Here is a 12,590-nt window from a genome sequence, read left to right as displayed (position 1 = left end):
TTTCACCTCTGTTGTTGTTTGTGTATGAAAGGTTGCATACCACGCATTCCACCGTGCGGCTGCTCCTGGTTGTGATGTTCTGATCATTTTCTGTTTAGATTCAGAGTTACACTCCCACGGTTGATCACAATATAGCCTGTGTAACATGAAGTCCCGTGTGTGTGTGTGTGTATTGATGATTATTAATGGCAGAGAGGGATTCTGTTTTGTATAATGGGAGCAATCTACCGATGATCAATATAATCTACAGGCCAGATGGACGTAATAGATGGGGTGGCTCAATGAAAACTCAGTTACGAAATGTTGTGGTTGTGGCAAATGTTGGGTTCCTAGATAAATATTAAGGTCTTTTTTATTTTAGGATTTGGCGCATAAAATTAAACCAAACTGAATAGCTTTTATTTTCATTTTTTGCCATGGATTTTAAAGTTTTTTTTAAAGTAATCTTTATTATTATTGTAGTTATAGTCATCCCTTTCCTGCTCTACTGAAAAGGGATTTAAGATTAAAATGCCTGGACACATCTGCAGGAGAGAAACTTTCTTTTTTAAATTCTTTCTTTTATTGGGGTTTTTACAGTCCAAATAAAAGTACAAAAACGATCATGCAGAATTTACAGTGTAAGGTGAATATCTCCAAGCCTTCTGTAAATCTGTGTAGCTAAATAAAATCTAAAAACCCTCATTGATCTCAAATTAAACACAAGTACAGCCATGAATACAGCACACATATGGACCAATAGAATAAATAAATTACAGATAATTACATTAACCATTACATTAACTGTCTTTTGTAAACAGACTGTAACTAAGTTCACACAAAATAGCATTAACACACTGTGATGATGGATGTATTCATATTCCAACATTAATTGTTATATTGTATTCAGAAAGAATGGGATGATTTTTTAGTTCACATGCTCAATCCCCCAAAGAGCACATCTACTTTAGCCAGCACCCCAAAATAATAGGGATGACTGTAATTTCACATCTAAAGAACCTAAATGCAGGATATAGTGAACTTATCCCACTCACTGTATGAGGGTAATCAGTTAAATTAATAACATTGAATAGAATACACTACATTCACCCCAGGCAATAAATTAATACATGAATGAATAGATACATGAAAAAAAAGTAAATACATTTCTTGCACTTTTAGCAATGGTAATGGAAGAAGTGTGCATTCCTCAAACAATATTACATTTACCTCCACTTTATTCCCAGCAGTGGATACTGCAGAATCTAAACATTCAAGATCTGTTAAATATGACTTTAAACCAGAGGAAATTCGGTTAACTGCTCCTTTAAGGATTAGGTTTCAGGGCGAAGGACAATTTTGTTGGAAAAAAGGCGGCCTCTGTTATGGATTGAGAGTAGGACCCCCTTAATGTGAGTGATGGGTTGTTGTGGTCTTGGTTGGTGTGGGGATCTTTATTGGAGCAGGTAAGAGGGACAGGCTGGGCTATAAATCAAAGCTAATCTACCCACCGCTGTCACCGGTTGATTGGAAAACCAACAGCGGTGGCGAAAAATGTGAATTAATGGCAACCTCCAGCAAGGTACAAGCACTGTGCCATAATACAACCGGTTTTACAGTCGGACTTAACAGCCAAATCTTCTCATTTCTGCCTGTGTGGCAGCTGTTTTATGTCCCAACTGTCAGCTATTGACTAAATAAGACACGATCCCATATTAAATATTATCTTCTTGCTTTTCACTTTTACTAATACATCAAACCACACACGACTGGGGATAACATATAGCTGAGAGAGCCCATGTGTTTCAGCTGTGTAATGAAAAAAGAGGGTCCCTAACCTTTAGTAATCACTGAAAATATCCTCCTGAGCCTCAGTGTCCCTCCCCACTGAAGGCAGTGGCACAATGCATATGGATTGGTGTGATATATCAACCTAAATGAAACCAAAGGTCACCAGTGGAACATGTAGAGAAGTTCACTGGGCCAAAAGGAGTCAATGGGTCAATGTTAGAGGAAAGGGAGAGAGGTCTGATTCAGCACTCTGCTCAGGGTACTAAAGGGAGGGGGGCAGGGTAGACAGAGAGGCAATTGAACCACCACCTTTTATGAAACAGTGAAAGGAAATTTGTTCTCTGATCCCTGTGTTTGTGTAGCACAATAGCACCTAAAAAAACGATTCTGTCTATTATAAATCAATGTTATTAACACAGAAAAATTATCCATATTATAATTAAACTCCCTGCTTTTCACAAACCAGGCCTGGAATGAATTACTCATTTAATGTTACATGTCGTTAACAATGATTTATTCCATGAAATGAAATGGCTGACGTGAAAAATTAACAGCAGTTAAGTAAATCATTCAGACTTTTATATAAACCACGTAAAAAAATTAATTCAGTTTCATTATATGAAAAACATTCACTATAAAATCTTCTCTGCAGAAAAAACAGGTAGGATGAACAACTTCACTCTGCACCATTGACAATTAATCAAAAGCTTTGCACACAACATCCAGCACACAAACAGTGTGTCATAGAACTGCTTGAGGACCAGGATGACCAGGATGATTCTGAAGTGGCTCCAGATCATTAACACAGGCCAAGCAAGCATAAATGTTTAGGACAGGGACTGCACTAGTACCATTAAATCACTTCAAACATGTTATTTTATAATAAAAGCATAATAACATTATTTATAAAGCACTTTTCAAAACAGTAATTACGAAATGTGTCACAAAGAGGACAAAAACTCAAGAATGTGAAATGAGACAAGAAGCAAATGAATACAATATCTTTTTAAATGAAAGTCAGCAAATACAAAAACTAAAATCACATACAGCAGATAAAATGATACATAATTTACATGTAATGATAAAAGAAACATAAGTAATATGCCACGCATCAACTACATAGATGCTGCTTTATTGTGCATGTGTATTCACTCAAACAGGCACGTACATGCATAGATTGAAAAGTTGCAAGCCAGGCGTACACACACACACACACACACACACACACACACACACACACACACACACACACACTGGGTATTTCCAAGAGAAATAAGAGAGTGCGGTTATTTTAAGACATTGTTACTTGTTCTCACTCTTCCCCTGAACTAATAAAAACTGTCTCTGCCAACAAATAACTCTGAGGTAGATTGAGAAAGTGTTGCTCCCAGTTCAGTCCTCACAGATTACAACAGCAATCACAGTTCTAACAGCTCAATCTGTGAAAGTCAGAGACAGCCTTTCCTCCTCACCTCCTCCCCGTGTTATAGATTCCTGAGAAGCGGCATCGCCACAATCAGTGTTGCAGAGAGTTTTCAGCTCCAGGAAGCTTGTTAGTAACAGCTCTTTACCTTCCTGTCTGAATGGAAAGGGTTGGGGCGTGTAACATGGCTTTGGCAGAAGCAGCAGATTCATTTCCTCTGACTCTTGACTGTAAATTAGCCACAATAAAAGAGAGCTGATGTGATCTGTGTGCGTCAAAGAAAAATACTGAGACATTCACAACTATGGTCTTTAATTGAGGTGCTGGTGTGGGAGTGGTGTTCATGACAACCCTGCTCAGCTATCCAGAAAGAATGAATCACTTAATAGCTTCCAGCTAATGATCATCCACTGCGAATTCTCTTTTTGAATGTCTAAGACATACATGATGTTACGCTATGGTTGGTATTTGAAATGACGTAAGAGCCCTTCATAGTATTCACTGTGTTGCTAGCAAAGGTACCATATGAAGGAAAGATAATTAAACGTTTTTATTGCAAATGGATTGTAACAATATTTAAAAAATGACACCTTTCTCAATCACCTTTATCAGCCAAGGAAACTAATTTCTTCATCGTATTTTACATTTTGTTATAAACATTGTTTACATTCACAGATAAATGACCCCACAAAGACAACATAGTAAAAAATATTATAGGTCGTTGTCACACACAGTCCACTCTCCTTCTACAACACAAGGAACAATTCCTCATATGAAGCCCAGAATAAAGAACTAGAGTGGACATTGTTCTGCTTCTACTTGTTTATCCTGTTGATCCGTGGCCTCTTCCTGTGGAGAAGAAAGAGAGGGAGGGGTACGAGAGGATACATGGCGGTGGTTGGCAATGCTACTGTATGAATCTACAGCTCTGAAGCTCCTTTGGATCCCGACTTAAAGGACTCAGGACAATTCTTTCAAATTGGATGTGATATTCATGCTTGAGACCACCTTGTCTCAATTTCTCTTGTTCCCCTGCAATGCCAACAGTGTTGTATTCTTATGTCAGCAAACAACCAACTTCTAGCACAATACAAGCACCAACACAAACGCCACATGAACACACAAAAAACAACAAAAGGTTTGCAATATGCAAATGAAAACACAGGTCAACATAGGCAGAGCATCAATTCGCGGAAGGACCCTATAACATAATGTTGCTCAAACTTTTGTCTCAAATAGCCAGAAATATCTACTCATTTTGTTTTAGTGCCATGCTAGCACTGGAGTGTCAAATATTGTCAATATTTTGAAATGTAGTTTATCATTAAACTATAATAACGGTAACTTTAAGTACCTAAATCATTTACATATCAGTTATTTGCCTTCAGTCTTGTGTAATTCATATCGTGCCCAGGATGCTGGCTAACACACATGCAGGCAACTGGATGCTAACTGCAGTTCACAAAATGACCACCGATTTCGGTAATAATAAGGTTATCTGAATGGTATGTAACCTTCAAGAGGAACCCTCATTATTCCGACTTTCTTTCTTACACAGAGCCGAACAAAATTAGAACAAAGCTGTCAACAGCATGTCTGTTCCACGATGCTAGCTCTTCTTTTTCACAGACTCAGTTTCACTCTTTAACCTTTACCAGTAACTTTGCTGCTGGTATGAATGTGGAACGACAATATACAGAGAAGCGAGGTGGAATAACATTCCCACCTCCAACACGAATGCATAAAAGGTGCTTGTGTTTGATTTACAGTAACAGAGAACTTGGGATATGATCACACTGGTGAGTGCAGCAGCGTCATCCTTCAGTCCAGTGCACTCTAAAACTGCATATATCATTTTGTCGAGGTGAGTAAGTCCTTGCAGTTACCAGGATTATACTGCAATAGAACACTTGGAACCTATTAGAGAGCACACAATTATGCATCATTTATTCTCGCTGTAGCATGGTGTTGGACGTACTCATTTATTTTGAAGTGACTTTCACAGCCTTAATGTGTAAAACATGTGGCAAGGCAATTTATGAATCTAAAAGCAGCAAATTGAAACTCTTGAAACGATCTTATGTGAAATACTCTTTAATATAAATCTCATTAACCAGAATGGAACTCAGTAGAGCTCATACCTTTACCAAGGCCCAACAATCCATCTGTCTAGCTTTTAAAATAGAAAATAAAAGGAAAATGACAAGAGTCGCCAGATTTAGGTCTGTTTTTTAAAATCAGGATCCGTACATAATTCTGAGAAACTGAATATAAGTGCCCTATCTTGCAATGTTAGGGACATAGATAAACAAAATAAAAAAGATCAGCAACTAAAACATGCAGTTTTTTCCATGACCCCGTCCTGTCTCCATGTTTAGCGCAAATGTGTTCTGTACTTAATCCTGTGCTTAATCCTACTGACGAATTAACAAACAAACCAACATCCCTGACATCCATTTTTATGCCTCTGCATTGGCAACCATCGTGGCAGCATGTTTTCGAGTGGACCATCTGTATGTTGCATTTTCATGAACATCATTTTAAGGGAACTTTCTTTAAACTCGGCACAAATGTTAATTTTGTCTGAAATTAGAATCTAAAAGTCACTCTGACCTCTCTAAAGACTTTTTTTTTTGCCATAACTCAAGAAGTCACTTGTGATTATGACAAACTTCAACACAGATATTTCGACACATTATCAAATTTCATATGTAAAACCTCAAAGTTTAACTTTACTGTGAAATGATGTTGTGCATAAACAATATGGCTTTTCTTCAATGTCTCTACTTAGACTGGTTGGCAGAGGTATAAAACCATGAGACAAAAAATTCTAGTTCTTGTAGCTGCTTTATGATGTTATATAGAAACATCATTAAAAACATGGTCAAACATACAAATGTTTCTGACACATTATAGGGCTACATAATATCAAATGTTTCGTTTTTCTGTGTGTTCGCTTTTAAAATTGTCCTCACTGGGGTTCGTATGATAAGTTGGCTTTTATTCACACTTCTCTCTTACATTTTTATTTGAAACTTCTCTGAATATGTATTTGAGGAAATACATAACAGTAGCAGGAAAGGTTTTATTGTGGAGCTTGCCCCTTGTTTCGCTCATGTACTGGGCATGTGCCTAATATGTGTACAAAGGTACAGTATAGTCCTTTCAGGCCTGAACACTGACATAAAGAGCAGCGCCACTGAGCTGTTTCATTGTGTACATTCTGCTGCCAGGCAACTCTACAAACTTTATTGTAAACATTGTATGGTGCTGCTCAGCCTCAGCATAATGCCATTGTCCCCAGTCTGATATAATGTTTACTTTGTTGGATTAGCTTACTAATACTAATCAGTATTCAACAAAATATTACCAAATTATTACTACTACAACAGTTTTATATCCATATAGGATACTTAAGTTCAATGATACAGAAAAATCAGCACAACCCATCCTCTGGAAACAGAATGCACAATTTTGTGCCTTGACATTCTTTATTATGATAAATACATAATTATTTTAGATGAGGCAAACCAAGAAAGACCATGTGGGACAAAAATTTCACATAGGAGAAGAAAAAATCAGTTTACATGTCACCATGCCACTCTTTTATGTTCAAGTAAATAAAACAGACAAAAATATCCGACTGTGTCACATTGTTTAATATAAAAACGAATTGTTTCATTTAGACACCTGGTCAACATTTGAATAATCTCATATGAATCCTAAAACCCTTTAGAATCACAAGAGCTGCCATGAATGAATGAATTTTCCCAGGTCCATTCATTGAATACCACTCAGGAAATGTGCTTGAAGGTTCACTAATAAACCAAAAAGAATGATTTGTGCTACTCTCACAGTGGGGTTACTGATAGTGTGAATGCCTTGTCTGTGTTTCCTCTTGCTGTCTATGTGGAGCCTTGAGTCTCCTGCTAATAACATTTTCATGAGCTTGGGTAATGGAGAGTGCTGGAGGGCTCTTTATGTGAGGTTAGCTCGGGACTTTACTTGTAACCTCATATACCCTCTCACTTTTGTTCCAATCCACACCAACTCTTTGTCCTTTTCTGCTCTGCAAAGCCGCATAACCAGCTTGGGCTCTATCCTATAGGGCAGATCAGATATGGATCACAGCTACAACAGCAAAATTTTGGATGCAGCTTGATCAATTTTTATGGATGAAATCTGTTCAACCCACATGTGCCATCGAATCTACCCAATGTTTGGTTTGCAAGTAATATTAATATGAGTTGGTTCCCAAGTTTTCCCACCAAAACAGAATGAATTGCATTCATTGGCATCTGCTTTTAAGTGTTCCCACTGCATTCATAACTGCTGAATGTCACCATCTGAAGGAAACACATGGAAGCCAGCAAACCATCCACCCATTATCTATACCACTGGTCAGGGGGGGACTGGAGCCAATCCCAGCTAATGTCACCCTGGCCAGTGTATCGCAGGACAGACATACAGAGATAAACAATCATTCACACTCACATTCACATCTACAATCAATTTAGAGTCTCCAATTGACCTAACCTCAATGTGGATGTGATTGAGCTGAGGGACAAGGGCAGAGGACCCGGAGGAAACACTGCACACATGAGTAAAACCTACAAAACTCCACACATTGATGATTTGAACCAAGAACTTTCTTGCTGTGAGGCGACATTGCTAACCAACCCTGATGTTCGAAATGCTGTATCTTATACTGACAAATTAAAGATAAATGCACATATTGTTGGCCCACATTTTGGGGTATTAGGCTGTTGATATCTGTAAAACAAAATGAGGGTTTGCATGAAGATAAAGAAGGCAATACAGAGCGGTGACCTGATCATGAAGGTCACCACTCTATATGTTAGAAAACAAGTTTTGTATCATATTGAGTCAATAGTATGGAAGATATTCAAGAATGCTCACTGCTCATGCAAATTAAATTTTGTGGTTTAGCTCTTGCGTAACAGGAACAGGGAGAGAACTTCCTTTAACTCTCATTCAAGAGAATTCTGTACAAGCATGCAGGAAAGTTATCTTCGCCTTTTTCTTCATGGTCAGAAATGGTTAAAGGCAGCAGCTTATTTTAGGTCACTGTTGGTGTACAAATAGATACAAATGTTTATTTGACGTAAAACAATCACCCCATAGCTGTGTTGCATTTTTATCGCTCTTGGAATTTGGCATTTGAAAAGCTCTCAGCCTCCAAGAGTCTGTAAAAGTCCAGTACAACTGATAATCATAAAATCGACCCATAAAGATCTAGAGTATAATGCCTAATTGTGAAAACTTCTCAGAGCTCTTAAATCTTCTCACAGTTTTTTTTCACCACACTCATCCCCACCCCATCCTCTTCAAATAGCAGGAAGTCCCTGAGGCCAGAGCCTCAACCCAAACAACGTGTGCAGCTTTAGCTTCTGATGGAAACTCAAGTGGCTCTCTGGAATGCTCTGATGTCATGAATCCCTGCATTTTTCAATACACAAATTGCACCCTGTCAAGGGGCTGGTCATGGTTTTGGCACTACAATTCAGATAAAGAAATTGCACAAAGCCTTATTTGATGCAAATGTTTCTATCAAAAAGATGTGTAAATGGACAAAGAAATATTTGCATTCGTGTTTTTTGTACTATCATTTATAAAATGTGGGTTTCTATAGACAGCCAGTCTGCTCTACCTCTCTCTCTCTGGGCTCCTGAAATCTGATCAGTGTGTTCCCCCCCTGCGTCCCTCCTCCCCCCGACATGCCGGAGTCCTCCGCTCTGCCCTCTGTCTGATCTCCTGTTTCTAGCAGACCTACAGCAGATTGTTTATTTTGCCAGACATGGAGGAAACACTGGTGGACCTTTCACTGGCTCAGGATTTACTGCTCAGCTCAGACAGGCTCCAGCGTGATGTGTATCAAGAATGGTGGCGGTGGGAAGGGCTCTCTAAGAACAGCACGTTTCGTATCCTCACTAACATGTCACTAAAAGGACAATGGGATTGGGAGATTCTGGGAGAACACACCATTAGATGATACGCCATTGGTGCTGTGCATACAAGACTTTTCGTCCTGCTAATTGTGGAGATTGAGGGCATAGATCAATCAATGAATCACATACACCGACGTCCTTTAATGGACAAAAGGGCAAAAAACCCACATCTGACCCTTTCACATGTCTTCTCCAAGGGTAATACTGAGGACACCGCATCTCCCCAGAGATTGTTCCTGCTGAAATTTATGAGGCCTCTGCACCACTCATGTCCTCTTGTAAGTGGTGAGATCAGGATATTAAATATGAATTGCTTTGGGACACTAATTTCTCAACAGAAAAAAGACCTCCCTGCTCACTGTGTGCTGTACATCGAGCATCTATATCTGCTTAATGTGGCAGCATGTAACACGGATTGATAATGGTGTTGTAACAGTAATGTATAATAAACACACAGCACCTGGTGTGTTCAACTTCCTCTTATTCTCTACCCTTTAATAGGTGTGGGTTACTGAAGAGTACATGCTGTGGTCTCTCAACACAGGAAATGCACACAGTGTTGACAGAAATGCTTCATTGTGAGATGTGAGAAAATGATGACACGCTAGTTTGATTTATGAGTCACATAGGGGCACATTCAGTAGCTTGCTTACTTTGGAGGAAAAAAACAGAGAGTGGAAGAAGGGGAGAGAGATCAAACAGAGCATATTGCAACATGAAAGGGTATCAGAGTTTTCGTAAATCTGTCTCGTTGTGTTTGCACTTCTCTCATCTTTTGTGCGGTTCACTCTCACATAGTCACCGCAGGTTGAGTTGATAAAGGGTGCATTGAAGTAATCTGCCTGAATTCTTTTTCTTTAATTTCATTTTCTGGTGTTGTTTGGTAACATTGGGATATTCCGAACAGCCAGACAAAGGGGGGGATTTAGGGCTGAACAGAAAGTGAAAATGGTTCCTGAGGTAAAGGGTTGTGAGGTCAGTAAAATAATTCACCCATTGTTCAATTATCAAATCATTGGTTATCAGTACTTCACGGTCTGAATAAGATTTTTTTCCTACCAGAACCACAAGACCAGAGTTTCATCAGACTGCCATCACTTCAAACTTTGAAGTGGAGTTCATCAGAGTTCTATATGCTTGTGCAGTGCCAGTCTATGGTGCTGAGTGACGTGAGCATCATCCTACCTGGTTTACCTGCAATGAAGATTTTATAGCCAAAGTTTTTCATCAAAGGTGCTTTACCGCGGTCACTTGACCCACTTGCTGACCAGTGCTGTAGTTTCGGTCCGTAGAATAGATTGTTACTGCCCATCCTCCACTGACCTTTGAACTTATATCCTATCCAAATCGCACCAAATTTGGCGGCACACTTTCTCGAGCAATTTTCATAACGTGCTGAGTGTGAAGTCGATTAGATGAACGGTTTGTGAGATATGTGTTCCACAAACAGACAGATTGTATGTGTGTGTGTGTGTGTGTGTGTGTGTGTGTGTATGTGTGTGTGTGTGAGTTGGGGTTATATGGCAAAAAACTCTCCCTCAGCAGGAGCAGAGGTGGAGGTTGAAAGGTCAGCGAGGGTCAGAGATGACAATCTCAGTGGCAGGATGCTCGATCCATAATAGTGGGAAAATGAGACTGATTAATCACACTGGACACAAACACCCTCCTGTGTGCAATTTAAAAACTAAAGATGGTTGATGATTGTTGTTATCGAATGAATTTAGGAAAATAAAAGCTCCCGAACAACGTGTCTATTCAAGCTCAAATCAGACCTGTAGGCTTCACCAGTCCATTGATAAATGTATAAATATATCAATCACAAATTCAAGGATAATCTTGTCCTGGACATAGTGAGGTTAGAGACAGGTAGGTGGTGACTCATACAAAATATCCTGAGAGACACTTGTCACATGACCATTAGAAAGATAAAGAATTGTGAACTGTCAGCTGACTATAATGAAATACTTATTAGTATAATAAATTACATCACTTATAATATGTTGTTGACAGATGTATTAAACTGATTGATTGATTGTTACATTTATTATTTGAATATGTTTAATTTGAATATGTTTCTAGTATAATTTCCATAAACTGACATTAAAGGGTCTTCAAATAACGTGTGGACATTAATATATGAAAGATATAATGAATATATAATAATACTGAAATGAAAGTTGCCAGTAAATCATTTTACTTTAATTTATATTTTTATAATAAATACAAAAAGCAGCACATGGCAAACATATGATAATGATTTGTCTTTGCACAGAGTGATGTTATAATAAAATGTAATTCAACAGAGAATTTCACCCAACTAATAATAAAGTCATTGCCTTTATCTGTGACCCACATACCCATCTCAAAGTGTACAATATGGTTTTCACCATGACATGTTTATTTACAGTACTTTATGTACAATTAGAAAACACTAAATGGAAACTGTAAACGTAGAGATGTCAGGTTTTAGCTTTTCCACTCTGACATTCAAATGAGCAAATGAGACACTTGTTTCACTTAGTTTTATAACTTCAGTAGTTGGTACATCACATAGTTATATGAATACAGTATCTCTGAGGAAGTAATAAAAGATTTAGGTCATCACACTACGCTCTCAGCTGCCATCTGCTGGTCATTGTTTTTTGTGCTGCCAGCATTTCTTGGGTTGCCCTTTGGTGAGGACACAGTTCTCACTGTGACACAGTGCACTCTGGTACATGGATGCATTTAATCATGGTCCGAGGTGATACAGAAATTTGAACCTTAATCATGTACAGTCACGTGCATTCATACACTAAACTGTGGAAGTTTGGGAGAATCTAAGAGCACTTGGTGTTTATAAGCAGTAAAGTTATTAACCATGAAGTCACTAGGACAGAGGATTGCACCACTTCTCTTTACTGCTGTACTTACGGGAAAGACATGGAGAAAAACACAGGTAGTGTTTTTTATCAGGGTGACAGTAAATCAGCCATCCCGATTTTATGATGAAGGGTTTTATTTATCTTTTCTTTTTGCAAACTAGATTAACAGATAGTATCAATGCCTAATTAAAATAGCTGCAAGCTTGCTGTATGGCTCATTTCCCCCAAAGACTTGACATTCAGTCATCAACATTGAACATGTATTTCTTATCTGGCACTGAACATGCATTGTGTAATGACGCCTAAACATTATACCCTACTGAGTCTGTGGCTGTGCCACATTATAAGAGCTTGATCCTGTGTGGTGTAAGCTATGGTCACATGTTAATGGGTCAGTCACAAGGAGGCACTGAAACTATGCAAAACATAAATCTGGAAACACTTATTTATGGTTTGCTGATAGCAGCCTCTATTTATTTTAAGGAAAACATCGAAGCACTGGTTAAACAACCAGGGTGCAAGTTAAGGCCTGTGATATTTTACATATCTTTTCCAACAATTTCA

This window comes from Paralichthys olivaceus, chromosome 10, assembly GCF_024713975.1.
Source record: "Paralichthys olivaceus isolate ysfri-2021 chromosome 10, ASM2471397v2, whole genome shotgun sequence".
In the NCBI taxonomy this organism is placed as follows: Eukaryota; Metazoa; Chordata; class Actinopteri; order Pleuronectiformes; family Paralichthyidae; genus Paralichthys; species Paralichthys olivaceus.
This window is presented reverse-complemented; position numbering follows the sequence as displayed.